The sequence below is a fragment of the Scophthalmus maximus genome, chromosome 13 (assembly GCF_022379125.1).
Source record: "Scophthalmus maximus strain ysfricsl-2021 chromosome 13, ASM2237912v1, whole genome shotgun sequence".
NCBI classification, from domain to species: Eukaryota; Metazoa; Chordata; class Actinopteri; order Pleuronectiformes; family Scophthalmidae; genus Scophthalmus; species Scophthalmus maximus.
The window spans coordinates 23,001,369-23,016,858 of NC_061527.1; the positions used below are offsets into that span (position 1 = coordinate 23,001,369).

The 15,490-nt window shown below is 45.4% G+C and overlaps 1 protein-coding gene across 1 annotated transcript in view; it reads right to left on the bottom strand.

Annotated features, from left to right (window-relative positions):
- The window catches only part of LOC118318635 (inactive N-acetylated-alpha-linked acidic dipeptidase-like protein 2), a 398,478-nt gene extending 395,411 nt beyond the window's left edge, over nt 1–3,067 (bottom strand). Inside the window, exon 1 of the mRNA XM_047336974.1 lies at nt 2,982–3,067. The gene's annotated coding sequence lies outside the window, so the exon portion shown is untranslated. The remainder of the gene's footprint in view (nt 1–2,981) is intronic.
- Nucleotides 3,068–15,490: the final 12,423 nt, after the last annotated feature.

Consider the following 15,490-nt stretch of genomic DNA (forward strand, 5'->3'; position numbering starts at 1 on the left):
TATTCATCCAGTTCTGTTTTCATTCACCGAGTTCAATGACATAGCGGCGGATAGAACATATTCATACCTGCATCAAGCGTCAACATTGACCAGCAGAATTGTACGTTAACATGTGACGGGGGGGTCATGCAGCAACTGGGGAAACACAATGAGTGATCTTTGGGGTACACTGTAGACTATAACTTTGGAACACTGTCTTTAGGAGCCCAATGGCTGACAAAGGCCGACAACTCAAAAAAGTTTTCAGGCAGACTTGTATTTGAGAAAGGCCTTTACTTAAAATTTCCCTGCGTTTGATGGTTTCATACAAAGCCCAAAGTGCGCACACACAAACACACACAAACACACACACAGCAAGTAGAGACACTACAGTGGAAAAGGGTGAAACAGGTAAAGTGAAGATAAACTGAGTTGAGAGTTGAGACACCAAAGCTTGCTACTGTACAATATTTCTAACTGTTTGGTCCGCATAGGCAACATGTTTTACACAACCACAGCGGGGTGGTTAAGCTTTTAAAAAAATTGTTACGGATAAGCTAAAGCACAAGCTCTCTGTCTGTAGTCTGAGAAAAAAAAGGAATTTGAACTCATTATTTTCTGTGCAGGAACAATTTTTCGTTGGTTTGGCCTCCTAGCTTTGAAGTGTGAATAGGACTGGAAAAAAATATCATAACTATTTGGCAATACGCCGATCAATTGGTGCCAAACTGCTTAAAATGGGATTTCTATCAACTAACTGTAAATAAAGGTTAAAGAGTATTACGGCAGTTGTTGCGTGAATCTATCACCGGTTTTCACCACCCAGATCATGATAACAGAAATCCGTCTCTCCTCATTTTCTCTCCATTTTCTCAATTCATGCTAGGGAAGCTCCTCGCTACATCTCGGCAAGGCTTCTGTGTAGATTCTTTTTCGTATTATTCCATGATCCAATTGTCTGACCAACAATGAGACGATTTGAAATATGGCACAGAGCTGCGCGGAGAGATTTGCATCAAATTGGATATGCATCCCCGTAACATGTTCCGTTGACGGCGCTGTCACACGCTTCCTTGTAAACAGTGTCCACACTTGTCATCCCTCTACAGGACAAAATGGATCCGAGATTGAAGTGACAGCTAGATGATGTGAAAGAATAAATATTGAATGGCTCGAATGTGCTGCAGTCAGTCTGTGGAGCACCAGTGTGCGCCTCCTGCTGAGTCTGCTGTGTTAAAAAGCTGCAGCCACAGCATTAATAATGCAAGACCTGGTCAGACAGGTGTGTGTGTGTATGCGCGTGTGTGTGGGTGTGTTATGTTATCGCCCACATGTCATCGATCTGGCTGTATGTGCATGTGTCTGAGGCTGTGTATACTCAAGGAAGCGTGGTCTCTGGTGTGTGGTTGTGCGCTCGCATGTGCTCGGGTGAGCGAGATCTTGTGTGTGTGTGTGTGTGTGTGTGTGCCTGTGTGTGCGCACGCATGTGCTCGAGGGGCTTGTATGAATGTCAGGTGGAACGAGCGAGTGGCTGCTGCTGCTGCCGCCGCCGCCGCCGCCGGTGACAGTGACACTGCCACGGTCTCCACGGCTACTCCGAGGAAAGAGGCAAGGAGGCAGGTTGGCGTTATGTGAGGTTGAGATGCAGAAATGCATCACAGAGCCAGGAAGCGAGGGCATAGAGACACCATACAGTAACGGAATAGGAACGAATGACTACAGCATCGCTTTTTTTTTTTTTTTACTTTCATCATGTACATACTTGCATGTAAAACCACTGCTCAGCAATTACGCATGGCTTTCAAAACAACCAACACCCACTTCACATTGGTCTCTTTTAGTGAATAGTGTTCATTCCTTCTATACTCGCGGCCACCTTGTTGTTTTTTTGTCCGTTATTTTCTCATCAGGTGCCTGGCGTGATTTGTCTCATTGATTATACACAGCAAGAAAGCCGCCGTAAAACATTTTTAAAGGGGCCTTCCTCGCGGGCATATTTAATAATATTAACAGCAGCTGCAATTTCAGCGTAGGTGTCCGAGGTTGAGACAGTGCAACACAAATAGTGACTGCTCTGTCTTGACTTTGGAGGACACTTTCATTTTTCCCCTGGTGAATTTACTGAGCATGGCAGTTTGCAGGGTTGAACAACGTGCCTGTGAAAACCCTTTGAACTACCGTAAGAAGTAGAAGTAGGCTACAAAGTGCAACCATAAACATAATTCTGGGTTAGTCAGTGGACGAGCCTCTTCACCTCTGCTTTGGTCTGTCCACTGTGCTCCTGCAACGACCAAATTTCCCCATTGTGGGACGAATAAAGGTATATCTTATCTTATCTTGAGCCACGTCCACCCTGTCTAATGACAGCCCCCAAAATAAATCACATTTTTACCAATTCCTTTTTTAAAATAAACAGCAAAAAATCCTACATTTGAGAAGACAATACGCATGTGTGTCATGTATTCTTTATAAACAAATCTATCAAATCGATAGTCCGAATTTTTGGTAAAACCTGGTCAATTAGATCATGAATGAATTGTTTCAACCCCCCTGGCATCCATTAGTAAATGAATTAAATGAATGTAATGTAATTAGGATTCATCATCAATAAAAAATGTCAAAAAAAGGTTATAATATGGCTTCTTTAGTTACAGTGATGTTATGCTTTATCTTATATATAGAACATGTTCTTAGATGTAGTTGTGGGAGTCCGGGGGTCCGATTTTGTCAGATGGAAAAAGAAAAGAGAACAAAAAGAATGAGAAAAAATACATTTTTCTTTTTCTCACTGTTTATGGTGGCTATTCACACTTGACCCTTGAGTCACGAGTTGCCATAAATAGTGTCTACAACCTTCACAGCTTATTTCAAATTTCACAAATGGAGCAAACTGAAATCTCCAGCGGAGACCTTGGGACAAAAGAAGACAGTTTTCATTGTTTGTGGCTGAATGCGACAAAAGTGACGTGAAAGTACATGAGTGACTTTCCTTCAGCGTTTACCTAGTCAAGGTCATCGCATCGCCCGCACATTTCACGGATGCTACCTCACATGAAATCACACGGGGTGGTGTATAACGAGGTCCTGGTGAGGGATTAAAACAAAGTGGGAAATAGCCAGCAGTCCCAGAGCACATCAAAGGAAACATGCAGGGACAGTGCATGTGCAACACACACACACACACACACACACACACACACACACACACTCACACACACACACTCCTCAGCACCCAAATTCTCCTGACTTTGCTGGAAACGCAGTTACGCTTCTGCATATTCATAAGAAAGTGGATTTAGACAATGCCCGTTGTACTGTATGGGTCCATAAGGTAATGTCTGCCGCACCAAAAGACAAATATTAATTTCCATCAAACAATTTGCCCGCTATCCCTCACTCTCTCCCGCTCTTTGTGTGTGTGTGTGTGTGTGTGTGTGTGTGTGTGTCTCTCTCTCTCTCTCTCTCTCTGTTTCTCTTGGCCTTTCCTCGGCTCGAGGCCCCTGGGACACAACGGGCTGCTATTTGAAGCCCAGGACCTAGTTTCACCGCTACCATGGGCCCATTCTAGATGCACAATTTATAAAAGAAAAGAAGGCGGGAGAGAGAGACACAGATAGAGTTTGGGGACTGAATTTAAATTGTGAAAAGTACAGTTTGAGCGAACGCCCTCCCCCCCTGAAACTTCATTTAACAAACTGAAACCAGGTCAATCAAATCAAACAGGAGAGCTCCTTTTCTTTTCGCTTTGGATTTAAAAGTACCACAGCAACCGAGTTTCTTTTCGTGTGCTGCCCTTTCCCGATGTCCCGCTGCCTTCTGTCCCAGTGAATGCTGGGATGCACCTCCAGTCCCATGTGATTCTGAATGGTGTGAGAATGAATGTATGAATGAATGACCTTTAACTAGCTGGATTCATCTAACTGTTAAATTCATATTTTCTTTTTGGTTCTTTGAAACACAGGTCTCCATTATTTAACACCACAATATCCCAGTTTTTCATACCTCTCCTCTCTCTGCCTTTCTTTCCCACCTGCCTCTTCACTAAATGCTAATGTAAAAGCAAAGTAAACATTTCCTGTTGTTGATGCCAATTTCTGCCTCTACAATCTGCATGTCCGTCCACATGTGTCCAGTCTTCCCAGCAATCTGTTGTTGAGCTTGGTGAGCTTCAGGTTCCTGTTCTGAACTGACAGGGGTGGAACCTGGCGGTGGTCTTCCGCTTACTGTGGCTCATCCCACTTTAAAGGTTAGACGCGTTGCACATTCCGAGATGCTACTTTGCAGAGCACTGTTGGAACGCATGGTTATTTGACCAACACTGTTGCCTTCCCTGTCAGCTTGGAGCAGTTCTCCACTGACATTTCTAACAAGGCATGTTCCCCCGCAGGAGGAAGCAAAGGAGGAAGTGAGGTGACGTAGTATAAAGAATGACAAAGTAATGGTAAAGAAAAATGCCTCTGACAGAGGCCATTCGTAACAATAGTCTTTACTTTTTCACCCAAGACACTCGTCAATCGCAACTATGCATTCATCATCATAACCATGACAATGAGAGTCGTGAAAACAGTTTACTGTCGTTTTAATGTTGTGTGTGATCGGTGCAGGTGATCAGGATGTGCCCTATAAAGCGGTCAGTGAGTTTGCGTTCACTAGTGAAATTTCCGTTTCAGAGTTGAACCACGTTTAAAGACAGTCGAGCGGAGGAGAAAGCCGTGAATGTGATGTTCCACTTGGGTCAGGTGGACTAAAATGGCAGCAAACAATCCCCCATTGCTACATCGATGCATCATGTGGACATTTAAGCTTTCATGTTCTACTGTGGAAAAATGATTCAGTCTATGATGGAAAAGAAACTCCTGCAGCAGGATGTAAAATTGCCACCACATTTATCCATAGGCCTATCTAGCCACAATCAAGCAAAGAGCAATAGCCAATCAGAGGCAGGATAAGTGGAAACGTGGATAACTATCACTTGCTGCCGCTCTGCTGCTAGCTACCGTTGGGCTTTATGTGGTGATATTTGCATGGAGTGAGCAAACCAATCAACCAAAGGAAAGAGGAGGACAGAGCAGAAAAGTTCTGTGAGAAGTGGAGGTTTGGGGATAACGGTTGTACGAGGCTAGCTGCGGTATAATGCGGCGGCTAAAGCGATGAGCCACCGTCACAAAGACAAACCAGAAACAACTCAAAAAGATAAATCAGTAAAATAAATGCAGGGGGACCATGAACTCAGCGAGCCCCACGTCTCCACAAGTCCCTGAAGTACACAGTATGTCCAGGACTTCTTGGAATTTTCAATTCAATGTGAATTGCAAGTTTTGCCCCTTGCCTCTTAAAGTTTGTATTTTCTGTTTACATGTTTAAAGTCACTGCATGACGAAATCCCCTGTCCGAAGTGATATACAGTGCTTATCAATGTGATATTCTCTGCTGCTGATTAGGGATTTGACAGACTCTCAGAATCTTTCCCACTGCTACCCTTACTGGCGACTAGATTCGGGCAATTTCAATCTGAAAAAAACTGCTGATTTACAACCTTTGGTGTGATGACAAGAAAAATGATAATCGAAATCCGCCAAAAAAACAACCCAAGATAATTATGATTTTGCACAAATACCTGTCTAAAATTCCATCAAAAGCCGCAAAACATCTGCTAATGCTATTAACCCATTTGCTGCCTTGTCAGCTTTTCTCATTCTTCTCCAGTCGCACACAACACAATCGCGAATTTGCCTCCAGTGGATCCGCGCGAGCGCACAAATCCTGTGCTCCCTGCAATCTCTACGATCGATCAGTCCTATGACTGTGCCACTGCGACGCGATCCGGGAGCCTTGTGAATGGATGAAGTGCTGGAAGAAACGACCCTGTTCTCACCCTGCGACATTAATAATTTGCCGCGCGGAGGAGAAGAGGGCCATTAGAGTAGCTGCCTCGGACGATACGCACTTATGGCAGAGGAGAGGAGATGGCTGTGAAGATGGATGGGTTTGAAAGAGAAAGAGAGGGGAGCAAGAGATGAGAGATGAGTACACAAAGTTGCAGAGGGGCAGGGAGGCCGGTGAGATAAATATGCATCGCCGTGGGCCATCTTTTGAAGAGGAGCCTTTGACATTAGCTGCAAGCTACAGCTAAGGCACCTCTGTCATTCTGCTTGCTCTTGCTCCGCTCCCTGCTCCCCCCACACACCACTTCCTCTTCCAACCTTTTCCCTGTTTCTATATACATACATACACACACACACGCACACACAGAGAGAGCCATGCGCAAAGACACATGCACCAGACTGTCAGTTTCTTGTGCGTCAAAACCAATATCAGCTCTCCCCAAATTAATTACCTGCCCTCACCATGGCCTGCCTCTGTAATAAGTCTCTCAGGGAGCAGAAGTGATGGGCTATACTGTGTCCTCTCCCTCCCTCCACACGGGCTGACAGCTATTTCCCCCTCAGCCGTGGTCTTTCAACTACTAATACAGCCCCCCCCCCCCCACACACACACATTCCCCCCTCACCACCACCAACACCATACCCTGTCGCCCCTCACGCAGCGTGGTGGGGAGAGGATGAACCTTTGAAACAATCACTCCCTGAATTGGCTTTGTGTCAAGGAGAATTAAGTCATGTTCCATAATGGGCCCCGGCGCCTCAGAGAAAGCCCCTGCGTGTGATGAGCTGGCACTATATATATTTACAAAGAAACTTGTTGAAAAATCAGCATTTGAGCTGGGTCACAGTGTGGCAGGAAATGAACGCAACGAAACGGGCTCTGATGGTGCGGGGTGTAGCCACGATGAGATTTTGATCAGTCATCCTCCTGGCCATCTGCCCAACATGACTGTCAATGTGAATGACACACTGTTACATAAACTGCGGTGGAGCTAGGTGAACGAAGCTGGGTAACAAATGGTAGAAAGGTTGGAAACTCTTCAGAGCTGTGCAAAGTAAGTTGCTTCTGACATATAAACACGTTGGTCTCTGAAATATAACATGAGTAAAACTATAACCTGCCACTGGGACATAAACCCTAAGTGTCTGCAAGCTGCCATTGAGCAATTAAAGCCAATGTATAATACTTCTAATGTATATGAGGTACTGGCTTGGCTCTGAGATAAATAGGCGGATAATCAGCTTCATCTGAAAACACGAATAAATAAATAAATAAATAAAAACGCGTGTTTGTTACTTGTAAAATATGTGGGAGGTCAGAGTTGCTCCATGCTCTTTCACCACCCTGACCAAACCTCCACACCTTTACTTTCCACCATGCAAAAAAATACAGGAGAGCAAACTGGCTGTGGGGAAGAGAAACTGCGGTCTGTAAGCTTGATCACAAGTGTGAGAGCTGAGGTCTGGAAGCTGGTTGAAATGCATGAAACGGGGGTCTGTGAACTGCTTCTGGTGAACATAAAGCAAATCTCAAAGCTTCTGTTGAATGATAAAAGCGGAGAACTCCAAATGCTTCTAAAGAATAAAAAAACTCTCAGATGCGTTTGAAAAAAACAGAGGTCTTAAAGCTACCTCTAAAGTTTCTGGGGTACTGTGAGGTCAATAAACTGAAGTCTCGGCTTCTTATGTGGCTTCTATGTTCAGACATAAAAACAAAAATAATTATAATGATAATACTAAATAAATCTGCAAGCTGGTTGGACTGAGGATGAGGTACAAACAAAAATAAAAATGATTGACCCCTGAATTTCAAGTACAACACTTATAAATAAATATTCAGGAATACATTCAAATCAACCAGATGTCCAAGGTTACTGAAACCCCCCCCCCCCCAAAAAATTCAAATCAAAGGTGGTGAAAATCAAATCAAACACATGTACGCTAGACACATTCACCAGGACCGTTCACTATTTGGTGGCTGAACCTTTGGCAACAATGGCATCATCTATACGCTTCATCTAGACGACTTCTGCCACCCTTACAGGCTTGCGGGAGTCGCTTTTGTAATGGCATCTCCACTATCAGGAGTATTTTCAACCTCTCTTTTGTGCTGCCAGATGTTCGCTTTGATTCGTTGTCAAGCTGAAAGACCCAAGACCTTCACCTCAAACCACAATTCTCTGACACCGGGTAACACATTTTGCTCTGGGTAATCTTCTGATTTCATTATTCTTTTACATATTGAATGCCTTCAGTACCAGAGGCAGCAAAGCAGGCCCATAGCATGACAGAACCTCCACCATGTTTCACTGTAGGTCGGGCGCTCTTTTCCTCATAGGCTAATTTCAGTCGCCTGTAAACAAACTGATGCTCTGCATTCCCAGAGGGCTCTGTGGACATGATAGTCTTGCCTTATTGTGCCGGCCTTCACCCATGGAGCCCTACTTTGTTTAAAGTGTGGCATATGGTACGGGCTGAAACCACCACTCCAGAGTGTTTTCTTCCACAATTCGCACCTGCTATAGCAGACATCTCTTATTGACTTTCCTTTTTAGCGCCAATTTAGTAAGTATTTAAACAGGGATTTCAAGAGCTTGCCTTGTAAACCTTGGAATCATTGGGTTTCTGATAACAGCAGATGCTCTCAGACAGCTTTCTTGTCTTCACCATTGAAAAAAACAAAAAAAAAACACAATCAAACAATCAGCCCATTATACAGTAAAACCATCATTAGTAAATTCAGGTCATGTGAACATTGAGAAAAACACAAGTAAGTGTTATTTGAGCTTTGTTTTTGTTTTTATTCAGGACTTGAATTCATTAAAAGGCTGCCAATTATCGTGTTGCTGGAACTTTCTTTTGTTCAGTATCCTTGTACAATGTATTAAAATATCCTTGTTATACAAAATTGGGACAATTGCAGTCGTTTGTTGAGATATTCTGAGCTCTGTAGTTGAAATTCAAGCTCTTTCATCTGATGTCCACCACCTAAAAGTACATAAAAAATATATTAACTGCAGTCTATGAGCTGCATAAAACTGAGCTATGTGTTCCGCCCACTTATACAAAACTATATCTCCAAGTTAGGATATACAAACCCAGAGGTTTGTAACCTACTTCTGAAATATGAACCTCAAGATCTGCCAGCTTTGTGTAAAACCTTACAGCTGAGCTCTACATGTTTTTTTCATGAAGTCAGCATGTTGGTCTGTCAGGTGCAAAAACTGGTGGTCAGATAGGTTACTCTGGAGCGTAAAATATGATGTAGTTGTAAAATCGAGATGCTTCTATAAATCTATAAATGTTTCTAAAATCCAAGAAAAGGCTTCTGAAGTATAAAAGGGGAGTTCTCAATGTTGTTGCTGAGGTCTCAAATTTGTGTCTGAATTTGTGATTTTTCACCTAATATAAATTAAAAGTATATAAAGGCATAGAAACTATGGTCTGTAAGTCTGGAAATTGTTTCTGAAGCACAAGAACACTGGTCTTAGATAGAAAAACTAGCACCTGAGAACATCAGCTGCCATTGAACACCGTGATTACGCCTGATGAATTTGTTGCGGTTCGTGGAGCAGGACCCCTCAAAGCAGACTTACAGACAGGTTCAGGAAATAGGTGAATTCAATAACCAAAACTTAATGCAATACCAATGGCAAAAATACACAAACAGAACAAGAGACACAAGATGGAGCTGAAAACAGAGCAGACGAAATGACACAGAGGACTGGGAACACAGAAACTAAATACACAAGGGAGACTGGGATGATTGTACACAGGTGAAACGCAAGAGGGAAGTGACTAGGAGATGCAGGTTAAAAAAAGCTTAATGTGGCAGCTACAAACTTTGAAATAATTTGTGAACATCACTTTACAAGCTGAAAATCCTATTGACCCCAATTTAAGCTTTTAAAAGTTAATTAACCTGAACCCATTGGCTAAGTAATGCAAGTTGCTTGTCAGGGATGAGTTTGTAGGTAAAGGCAAATGACCACTCACAATACAAACACAGACACACCACTATCCATGTGTTTCTCGATCAAATTTACAGTAACATTACAAGTACAAAAAAAAATTAAGAAGAAACACTACATAGTATTCTAATGAACAATGAAGTGGGCTCCTTTTTGTCCACGATACTCGAGTGGCAGTACAGGGGGAGCCGTTCCTCACTCTAATCCGCATGTAGCAGCGGCAAGGATATCCAATACTCCATAAATTCCAGGCTTATCTCCAGACAGTGACTAGTAAATGGTAAGCAATGCTATCAATCATGGAGCTCCCTCCTGTGTGATTCATAGTACTGTGTTTCCATTTAAAACTCCCCCGGGGCTGGAGGAGAGAGGAGCGGAGACGGGGGCAAGCAAGTCTCTAGGCATCAAATTCCCCACAACAATCGATATGTGGAGCTCAAACAACCCATGCTTCAGCCTGCCCGGGGAAAATAAATGTGTTAAGGTAAGGAAATGCATTAAAGAGGAGTGAAAATGTATTTGGTCGAAGAAGAATAATAATCAGGAATGAGGTATCAAAGCAACACATGGAAACATATGGACACTGCCGCCTGTAAGAAAGGCCAGAGTGGAACAGCTTTGTAATACAGAGCCACTAATACCACATTAGTTCAAGGAAGTACAGCTTCAAGTCTTCTTGAAAACTTCGCACCTGGATTTTGGCAGTTTGTCCTAGTCTTCGTGACACATGTCCTCCCAAACTCTGTCAGACTGGATGGGAATTGTCCGTGACCTGCCATCTACTGTAGAGGTCTCCCCACAGAGTTTGAGTCTGTGCTTTGTCTGGTCAGAGACTTGACTCTTGACTGTGTGCTTTGGGTCATTGTCATATCGAAAGGTGCACAGTTGCCCCAGCACTAGGCCCATGAATTCTTTCTTCAGGGACCTCTATGCATTTGACTGTTTTCATCATGTCCTCCCTTTGGGCTCTGTGCCCAAAGAGCACTGAGAAGTGCTTTTCCTCTCGCCTCCCCTGGCATGATTCTGCCACTGCCATACCCAACCATGGAGATGGTATTAGCCAAGTGATGGTGATTGCCTGGTGTTCACCATACATAATGTTTGGATTTCTGTCCAAAAAGTTGGATTTCTTACCTTTTGCTCCTGGAGACATTCAAATTCTGTTTGGCAAACTCAAAGCATTATGTCATCGACATTCTGTCTAGCCACTCTGCCCTAAAGGGGCACTAAGTGATTCAAAAGCAATATACGTTTTGTAAAAATCAGCGAATATTTCCTCAATGTCCATTAGCTGTCGCTTTTGTGTGTACACCGGGAAAAAAATCTGGGTTTTCGGCGTAGCTCACGCTCTGTAAATCTAAAAAAAAAAATGGTGTGGACCGCACAACACAACAATGAGAGTGCAGTTTGTAGACATTACTCGTCACCTTAAGACACGTGCTAACGGGTGGCACTGCAACTCAGTGGTTTTGGCCTAGGGCGTCGGACTCCCATACCGAAGAATGCGGCTTCGTGGCCCGGCCAGAGCAGTAAAATCACAACAACATCATCAACATCAACAATCTTTCTCCAAAATCACTTACTGCCCGTTTAAAGACCTGATTAATGGGTGTGTTGCGGAGCTAGTTATTCTTCCAGCAGGTTCTCTGATCGCGGCAGGACTTCTGAAGCTCTGTGACATTGGCCTTTGGGTTCTTGGTTACCTCAATATCCAAGGGCATTTTTGACACTTATTTTTCTTTCCCTTTTTTTCTGTCATGCTATAAGAACTGTGGGTTCACTATATACACAGGAGTGTGCCTTCCGAAACGTTCACGTTCTAGACACGTCCCAAGGAAAATTGAAGCAAACACAACGCACTGACCACAATGTGGAGTGCTACAGCAAAGAACAGCATTGTAAATGACACATCAGTTTTCGTTTGTAATTTCATTGTAGATTTGTGGGAAAACATGACAAATGCGTCCATTAAATGCAATAAAATGAGAAAAAAAAATGATTTAATCCATAACTACAGACTTCCTGGTCTACTTGCCTTACAATTTTATTTCAAGTCCCAGTGTGTAGTTTTTGTAATTTTCTGGTGGCATCTTGTGGTAAAGTTGCAAACCGCAACCAACTGAGCAACCGACAGGGACTCTTTATGGTGGCGCACCTGATTCCATTTCCAATTCAATGCAAATGCAACGTATTCTGGACCGTTTTGTGCAACCGTATGCAACACGACGTAGCAAACATGGCGACTTACACTGAAGTCGGGTCCACCTAATGTACATAAAACTGATTGAAATAAACATTGGTTCTTTGTTGCAGGTGATTATGCACATATGAACACATGGTTATGGACAATATATTCAATGTTTGAGAAAAAGTTATTCTAAATATTACACTGTAGCTTTAAGCAAGCAGGTTTCATATAAATAACCCATTAGCTACTGTTTTCAAATGGCTGAATTTTTTGTTATCTAAGGCAGCTAAGCACAGTTCTAATCCACTGTGGCCCATGAGCTGCCACACACTTGAGGGATAACCTCTCATAGCCTGCTATATGCAATCTATTAATCCTGTATCCATAAACACAAACGCACATGCTAGATACCTAGTAGACAGATAGTATTAAATGGCTGCGGAGTATAGAGTTATAATATCACGCCCGTGTCAATATAGGATTCCCTCAGAACAATTGTATATCAGTAGCAGCAGCAACAGACAGTAAAGGGAACTCAACAGCATTTTCTATGTGCACCAATGAATCACCAGTAAATCGTTTTGCCCCGTTCTTCTGTTTGTGTTAAAGCTGGGCATAAATCATGGGCAACTGCGGCATGTTCTATTCAGTAGCATTAGTGTGCTGCTGTAACACAGGTTTGATGAAGTAATAAGGAATAAAGTCCATACACATGCTGCCCAGATGGAAGCCGTTGTTGATTTGCAATTACAGTAAGGCCATGGTGATGTTTGCACAAGGTAAAGAGATGATTATGGACTGCTATAAAACATTGATATATCTTTTGGGATATGAAAATGGAATTGATATATCCCATGTTTTACATTAGTCTTGTGTCTTATCTGAGGTTTTAATATTAAATAAGAATACATTTTCATATTACCAAAATAAACACGTTTATAGGATTTAACATAGCACTTGTATCTGTCATGATCTCCCCTCTCAGTTCATCTCCCCCTCCTTTTCAATTCCTGCCTGCTCCCCTGCACCTCCCCCCTCCTGCCGGCCACTCCCTCCTCATCAGCTCAACTCAACTCACCTGTTCACCGCAGCTGCAGCAGATCACCCATCAGTCAGGTATATATACTCCTCTCCATCATGCACTCATCGCCAGATTGTTCTATGTCATCCACACACCACAGAGCCGCTGGCGCGACTAGGCCGAGTCCAGACTCAGCTCCAACACCATGAGGCAATCCTAGCCTCCACCGCAGCTGATGTTCGGCAAGCAGCGGCGAATCAAGAGCAAGGGTTCGCCACGTTAGCTGCCCAGGTCCAGCAGCTCACCACCGCTCTCGCGCAGACCCTCGCTCTGCCCGCCTCCCCGGATCCACCTCCACCGGCACCTACGCAGCATTGTCCTGTCTCGCAGCCTCAGGTCAGGGTTCCAGAGGGCTACGCCGGTGATACGGAGGGGTGTAATCCGTTGCTCACAAACTGTTCTATCCCCTTCTCGCTCCAGCCCAACACTTTCGCCTCCGAGGAAGCAAGGGTGGCATTCACCATAAATCATCTGACGGGTCGCGCTCGGCTGTGGGGGACGGCCGGTTGGGAATGACGCACGCCAGCCTGCTCCTCCTTCCAGATCTTCGCAGCCGAGATTCGCAAGGTCTTCAGGATGCCATTGGACGCATCTGGTGGCCTCCTCCGGCTCCACCAGGGATCCCACTCCATGGTCGATTACGCCATCGACTTCCACACCCAAGCTCTGATGAGCGAGGGGAACAAGCCAGCCCAGGTCGACGCTTTCCTTCTGGGACTAGCTAGTTACGCCAAGGACGAGTTGGTTTCACACGACCTGCCCTCCTCGCTCGACGATATCATCGAGCTGGTGTCCCGCATTGACAGATGCATCCAGGCCAGGCGACGGGGGAGGCGCTCGGATCATCTTCCGGCCAGCCGTCCTTCAGCTCTTCCCCGGCCGCCATCTCCCCCTGCCGGCCAACCCATGAGGGAGGAGGTCCTGGTGAGCCACACATCCAAACCCTCCTCCAATCTACGTCCCCTTTGCCAGGCACGACTACTGCTGCCTCACGGCTCTCAGACTTTGGCTGCACTAATAGACTCTGGTTCGGACGTGAACATAATTGATGACGACTTAGCCTGACAGCTAGGGGTCGGACGAGTTCTCCTGCACTTCCCGGCTCCCATCAAGGCCTTGGAAGGCCACCTCCTGAAGACTGTCACCCACCAGACGGTGCCCATCCGCATGTTCCTCTCCGGCAACCACCACGAGACAATACAGTTTTACATCCTGCAGTCTCCTCGCCATCCGCTCCTCCTGGGGTACCCTGGCTCCGTCGTCATAACCCTCACCTCAACTGGACCACTGGGGCTATCCTGGGTTGGAGCTCATCCTGTCATCTAGTCTGCCTGAAGCAAGCGCCGCACCCGAGCTGACCACCCGGTCCAGTTCCGCACCTGACGTGTTGGGAGTCCCCGTGGAATACCTTGACTTCAGAGATGTGTTCAGCGAGGCCAAGGCTTCCCTGTCTTCCACCGCATAGAGCCTACGACTGCGGCATCGACCTCGAACCCGGCTCCGTTCCGCCAAGGGGCCGCCTGTATTCCCTGGCCTCCCCCGAGAGAGAGGTGATGGACAACTACATCACAAATCCTCTGGCGCCTGGCATCATCCGCCCCTCCTCATCCCCGTCAGGAGCTGGTTTCTTTTTTGTCGACAAAAAGGACAAGATACTTCGCCCGTGCATCGACTATCGAGGACTGAACAACATCGTAATTAAGAATCGTTACCCTCTGCCCCTCATCGCATCCGCCTTCAAGCTCCTAGAAGGCGCCACTATCTTCACCAAGCTTGACCTACGTGACGCCTATCATCTTGTCCGGATCCGCGAGGGGGACAATTGGAAGACAGCATTGTACACCCCCTCTGGCCACTACGAATACCTGGTGATGCCCTTCGGCCTCACCAATGCCCCGGATATCTTCCAAGCCCTGCTTGCTCAATAAGTTTGTGTTCGTCTAACTCGATGACATTCTGATCTTCTCCCGATCCAAAGACGAACACATCCACCAGGTCCAGGCGGTCCTGCAACGCCTGTTAGAGAATTCCCTCTTCGTGAAAGCGGAGAAGTGCGAGTTCTACGTCCCATCTGTCTGCTTCCTGGGGTACGTCGTAGGGAGGGGGACCGTGCAGATGGACTCAGCCAAGGTCTCTGCTGTCACTACCTGGCCCCCACCGGACTCCCGCAAACAGCTTCAACACTTCCTGGGTTTTGCCAACTTCTACCAGAGGTTCATCCGGGGTTACAGCACAGTGGCAGCCCCTTTCACATCCCTCACCTCCTCGAAAGTGCCCTTCCAGTGGACGTCGGCCGCCCATGACGCCTTCCAGGCCCTGAGGAAAAACTTCACTTCGGCCCCCATTCTTGTCATGCCTGACCCAGAGCGGCAATTTGTGGTCGAGG